The sequence below is a fragment of the Oryctolagus cuniculus genome, chromosome 20, assembly GCF_051225735.1.
Source record: "Oryctolagus cuniculus isolate XC-2025 breed Fujian yellow rabbit chromosome 20, ASM5122573v1, whole genome shotgun sequence".
NCBI lineage: Eukaryota > Metazoa > Chordata > Mammalia > Lagomorpha > Leporidae > Oryctolagus > Oryctolagus cuniculus.
In genome coordinates, this window is record NC_142886.1 from 53,868,486 (window position 1) to 53,874,888 (window position 6,403).

Here is a 6,403-nt window from a genome sequence, read left to right on the forward strand (position 1 = left end):
CCTCCTCCCCCACCCCCGTGTCTTCCCTCCCATCCACAACGCTCCCCTCTCCCACTCCCTCTCCCCTTCCCCTTCACATCACAATTAATTTTCAATTATCTTTATATACAGAAGATCAATTTAGCGTATGTTAAGTAAAGATTACCACATTTTGCTCCCACACAGAAACATAAAGTGTAAAATACTATTTGAGTACTAGTTATAGCATTAATTAAACACCTAAGAGTAATTGTGTATTAATTACAGAGCTCAACCAATAGTTTTAAGTAGAATATAAAATGCATCTTTTGCATTGTTGTGGCTTCCCCCCACCTCCCTCCCTCCCGTGGCCCTCCCTCACCCACTTTTTCTCCCCTCTCCCCCCTTCATAACGTTTCATTTTCGGTTACCTTCATATACCGAAGATCAATTTAGTATATACTAAGCAGGGATTTCAACAGGTTGCGCTCACACAACCGAACCAGGTATAGGGTATTGTTCGACTAGTAGTGTTGTTTTTGAGTTTCATAGATAAACATATTAAGGACAGAGATCCTGCGAGGGGAGCATGAACCCAGTGACTCCCGTTGTTGATTTAACAATTGGCACTCTTATTTATGACGTCAGCAATCACCCGAGACTCTTGCTATGAGCTGTCTAGGCTATGGAAGCCCCTTGAGTTCACCAACTCTGAATTTGTTTAGTCAAGGTCATATCACAGTGGAGGTTCCTTCCTCCCTTCAGAGAAAGGCGCCTCTCTCCTTGATGGCCTGATCCTTCTGCTGGAGTGTTGTTCACCAGAATCCTTCATTTAGATTGTTTTTTGCCACCGTGTCATGGCTTTCCATGCCTGCGAGACTCTCATGGACCTTTTAGTCAGATCCGAATGTCGCAAGGGTTGATTCTGAGGCAGGAGTGCTGTTTTGGGCATTTGCCATTCTATGAGTCTGCTGTGTGACCTGCTTCCCCCGCAGGATCATTCTCAAGCCTTTTGATTCTATCTTTCATTATTTGCTTACACTGGTCTTATTTGTGTAATCTCTTCGACACTTACCCTATCTTTTGGATCAGTTGTGTATTTATATTTGTCTCTTTACCAAGTGTGCTGGCATTGGTACCTGCCTCGTTGGTAAGACTGAGTTGAAATCCCCTGGCACATTTCCAGTTCCACCACTGGAGGTAGGTCTGATTGAGTATGTGCCGTCCTATATATCTCCTCCCTCTCTTATTCCCACTCCCATGTTCCACAGAGATCAATTTCTTATTAATTTTTAAACGCTTAAGAATGGTTGTGCATTGATTGCAGAGTTCAACCAGTGGTCTTTTGTAGAGCATACCGAGCAACAACAACAACAACAACAACAAAAATACTAAAGGAACAAAATAGTAAGTTTTTCCTCAACAGTCTAGACAAGGGCTGCTCATGTCATTGTCTCTCATAGTGTCCATTTCACTTCAATGAGTATCATTTTAGGTGCTCGTTTAGTTGCCATCAATCAGGGAGAACATGTGATATTTATCCCTTTTGGACTGGCTTATTTCACTCAGCATGATGTTTTCCAGCTTCCTCCATTTTGTTGTGAATGCCCTGATTTCGTTGTTTTTTACTGCTGTATAGTATTCCATAGAGTACATATCCCATAGTTTCTTTATCCAGTCATCCGCTGATGGACATTTAGGTTGATTCCATGTCTTAGCTATTGTGAATTGAGCTGCAACAAATGTTGAGGTGCAAATGGCTTTTTTAACCCATTAAATTCCATTTGGGTATATTCCAAGGAGTGGGATGGCTGGGTCCTGTGGTAGTGCTATGTTCAGGTTTCTGAGGACTCTCCAGACTGTCTTCCATAGTGGCTTTACCAGCTTGCATTCCCACCAACAGTGGATTAGTGTCCCCTTTTCTCCACATCCTCACCAGCATCTGTTGTTGGTTGATTTCTGTATGTAAGCCAATGTAACCGGAGTGAGGTGGTATCTCATTGTGGTTTTGATCTGCATTTCCCCGATGGCTAGGGATCCTGAGCATTTTTTCATGTGCCTGTTGGCCATTTGGATTTCCTCTTTTGAAAAATGCCTGTTAAGGTCCTTGGCCCATTTTTTTTATTGGGTTGTTTGTTTGGATTCTGTGGTGTTTTTTTGATCATTGTGTAGATTCTAGTTGTTAATCCTTTATTTGTTGTGTAGTTTGCGAATAACGTCTCCCATTCTGTTGGTTGCCTCTTCACTTTCCTGACTGTTTCCTTTGCTGTTAAGAAACTCCTCAATTTTAGGTAATCCCATTTGTTTATTTTATCTTTGATTACCCGTGCCTGTGGGGTCTTCTCCAGGAATTCTTTGCCTATTCCAATATCTTGAAGGGTTTCCCCTATGCTCTCAGTTAGTTTCATGGTGTCGTGGCGCAACTCTAGTTCTTTGATCCATGTTGAGTGGATTTTTGTATAAGGTGTAAGGTAGGGGTCTTGCTTCATACTGCGGCATGTGGACATCCAGTTTTCCCAGCACCATTTGTTGAAGAGGCTGTCCTTGTTCCAGGGGTTGGTTTTAGGTCCTTTGTCAAATATGAGTTGGTTATAGATGTTTGGATTGATCTCCGGTGTTTCTATTCTGTTCCATTGGTCTATCCATCTGTTTTTGTACCAGTACCAGGCTGTTTTGATTATAACTGCCCTGTAGTATGCTTTAAAGTCTGGAATTGTGATGCCTCCGGCCTTGTTTTTATTGTAAAGGATTGCTTTAGCTATTCTGGGTCTCCTGTTTCTCCATATGAATTTCAGCATCGTTTTTTCTAGGTCTTTGAAGAATGACTTTGGTATTTTGATTGGTATTGCATTGAACTTGTAAATTGCTTTTGGGAGAATGGACATTTTGATGATGAGCATGGCAGGTTTTTCCATTTTTTTGTGTCGTCTTCTATTTCTTTCTTTAGCGTTTTGTAATTTTCATCATAGAGGTCTTTGACCTCCTTGGTTAAATTTATTCCAAGGTACTTTATTGTTTTTGTGGCTATTGTGAATGGGATTGATCTTAGTAGTTCTTCCTCGGCCCTGGCATTGTCTGTGTATACAAAGGCTGTTGATTTCTGAGTGTTGACTTTGTATCCTGCTACTTTACCAAACTCTTCTATGAGTTTCAGTAGCCTCTTATAGGAGTTTATTGGGTCCTCTATATATAGTATCATGTCATCTGCAAACAGGGATAGTTTGACTTCCTCCTTTCCCATTTGTATCCCTTTAATTTCTTTTTCTTGCCTGATGGCTCTGGCTAAGACTTCTAGGACTATATTGAATAGCAATGGTGAGAGTGGGCATCCCTGTCTGGTGCCCGATCTCAATGGAAATGCCTCCAACTTTTCCCCATTCAATATGATGCTGGCCTTTGGTTTATCATAGATTGCCTTAATTGTGTTGAGGAATGTTCCTTCTAACCCCAATTTGCTTAGGGTTTTCATCATGAAGGGGTGTTGTATTTTGTCAAATGCTTTCTCTGCATCTATTGAGATAACCATATGATTTTTGTTTCTCAATTTGTTAATGTGCTGGATTACGTTGATTGACTTTCGAATATTGAACCATCCCTGCATACCAGGGATAAATCCCACTTGGTCCAGGTGAATGATCTTTCTGATGTGTAGTTGGATTCGATTTGCCAGAATTTTATTGAGTATTTTTGCATCTATGTTCATCAGGGAGATAGGTCTGTAGTTTTCTTTCTCTGCTGTGTCTTTTCCGGGCTTAGGAATTAAGGTGATATTGGCTTCGTAGAAGGAATTTGGGAGGATTCCCTCTCTTTCAATCGTTTGGAATAATTTGAGAAGAACTGGGGTTAGTTGTTCTCTAAATGCCTGGTAAAATTCGGCAGTGAAGCCATCCGGTCCTGGGCTCTTCTTTTTCGGTTGTGCGTTTATTACTGATTCAATTTCTTCCATGATTATGTGTCTGTTTAGATTTTCTATATCTTCACGGCTCAGTTTAGGAAGGTGGCATTTGTCCAGGAATCTATCCATTTCTTCCAGGTTCCCCAATTTGTTAGCATACATCTCTTTGTAGTAGTTTCTGATGATTCTTTTTATTTCTATTGTGTCAGTTGTTACATTTCCATTACTATCTTTGATTTTACAGATTTGGGTCTTCTCTCTCCTTTTTTTGGTTAGTTGGGCCAATGGTGTGTCAATTTTGTTTATTTTTTCAAAGAACCAGCTCCTGGTTTTGTTGATCTTTTGTATTGTTTTTTTGGTTTCAATTCTGTTTATTTCTTCTCTGATCTTTAGTATTTCTTTCCTCCTTTTGGATTTGGGCTTGATTTGCTGCTGTTTTTCTAGTTCCTTGAGGTGCATGGAGAGTTCATGTGTTTGGTTCCTTTCCAGCTTCTTATGTAGGCACTAATTGCTATAAACTTTCCTCTTAGCACTGCTTTTGCTGTGTCCCACAGGTTTTGATAGGTTGTGTTATCATTTTCCTTTGTTTCTAGAAATCTTTTGATTTCTCTTTTAATTTCTTCGATGACCCACTGTTCATTTAGGATCATGTTGTCCATTCTCCATATATTTGCATATGGTGTAGAGATTCTTGGGTTGTTGATTTCAAGTTTCACTGCACTATGGTCTGAGAAGCTGCATGGTATAGTTTCAATTTTTTTGAACTTGTTGAGGCTCCCTTTATGGCCTAGTATATGGTCAATCCTAGAGAATGTTCCATGTACTGGGGAGAAATACGTGAACTCTGTGTCTGTGGGGTGGAGGGTTCTGAAGATATCTATTAGGTCTATTTGGTCTATGGCGTCAATTAGCTCAGTTGTTTCCTTGTTGAATTTCTGTCTGGTTGATCTGTCCATTGGTGAGAGTGGGGTGTTGAAGTCCCCTGCTATTATTGTATTTGAGTCTATATCTCCCTTTAAATCCTTTAGTAATTCTTTCAGGTAGCCAGGCGCCCTGTAATTAGGTGCGTATACATTTATAATAGTAATGTCTTCCTGTTGGATAGATCCTTTAATCATTATATAGTGCCCTTCTCTGTCTCTTTTAATAGTTTTTATGTTAAAGTCTATTTTGTCTGATATTAGGATGGCCACACCAGCTCTTTTTGGATTTCCATTAGCTTAGAGTATCTTTTTCCATCCTTTCACTTTAAGTCTGCATGCATCTTTGCTGATGAGGTGTGTCTCCTGAAGGCAGCATATAGTTGGATCCTCTTGTTTAATCCAATCTGCTAGTCTGTGCCTCTTTGTCGTGGAATTAAGACCATTCACATTCAATGTGATTACTGTTAAGTGCTGTCTTTTTCCCTTCATGTTTCCTGAAACGAGCTGTTTATGTATTTTGAACTTTGTTTGTGGGTTACTCTACATTTGCTTTTTTTTGCAGTGAAGTTCTTGTTTTTGTATTTCTGTGTGCAGCACGTCTTTGAGCAAGTGTTGTAGGGTTGGATGCGTGGATACAAATTCTTTCAGTTTCTGTTTGTCGTGGAAGATCTTTATTTCCCCTTCATTCATAAATGATAGCTTTGCAGGATATAGTATTCTAGGTTGGCATTGTTTGTCTTTTAAAACTTGAAATATATCATGCCATTGTCTCCTTGCCTGTAGTGTTTGCGATGAGAAGTCTGGGGTGAGTCTGATTGACTTACCCCTGAATGTGATTTGTCGCTTTTCTCTGGCACATTTTAGGATTTGTTCTTTGTGTGTCACTGAACTGAGTGTTGCCACAATGTGTCGTGATGAATTTCTCTTCTGGTCTACTCTGTGCGGGGTCCTGGTTATCTGTTGTATTTGTGTGTTGTTATCCAGCTGCTTTTGTTTAAAGTTTTCTGATATTATTTCGTTGAAGACACCGTCTAATCCATTCTCTCTCTTTCCACCCCCTCAGGGACTCCTATTGTCCGAACATTACACCGTTTGATTGAATCTTGTAGGTCTCCAACCGTGTTTTTTAATTTTTTTTAATTTCTTCTTCCTGCGATTGAACTGACTGAATTATTTCTGGAATTTTGTCTTCGAATTCTGATATTCGGTCTTCTATTTCATCTGTTCGATTTCCGAGGGATTCCACGGTGTTTTTTATATGGTCAATTGAGTTTTTCAGTTCTAGTATCTCATTCTGGCTTCTCTTTAAGATCTCTAATTCTTGGGCTTGTTTTTCATTCAGCTCTTGACACTGTTTCTCATTATTTCTAAGTATTCTGATTATTAATTTTCTGAATTCTTTTTCTGGCATGTTTTCAACTTCTTCTGCCTCTGTTATGGTTGGTTTAGCCTGCTCCATTGGCAAATTTATATTATCTTCTATGTTTTTTTTGGTTTTTGGTTTTGTTTTTTGGCATTCCATCTGGGTGATTTTTCGGGTTGATTTCCCTCTACTATAGGCTGCTGTGAGTCTCTACCAATATCCTGTGTAACCAGGCTGCTCTACACAGCCTGCAGGTAAACAGAC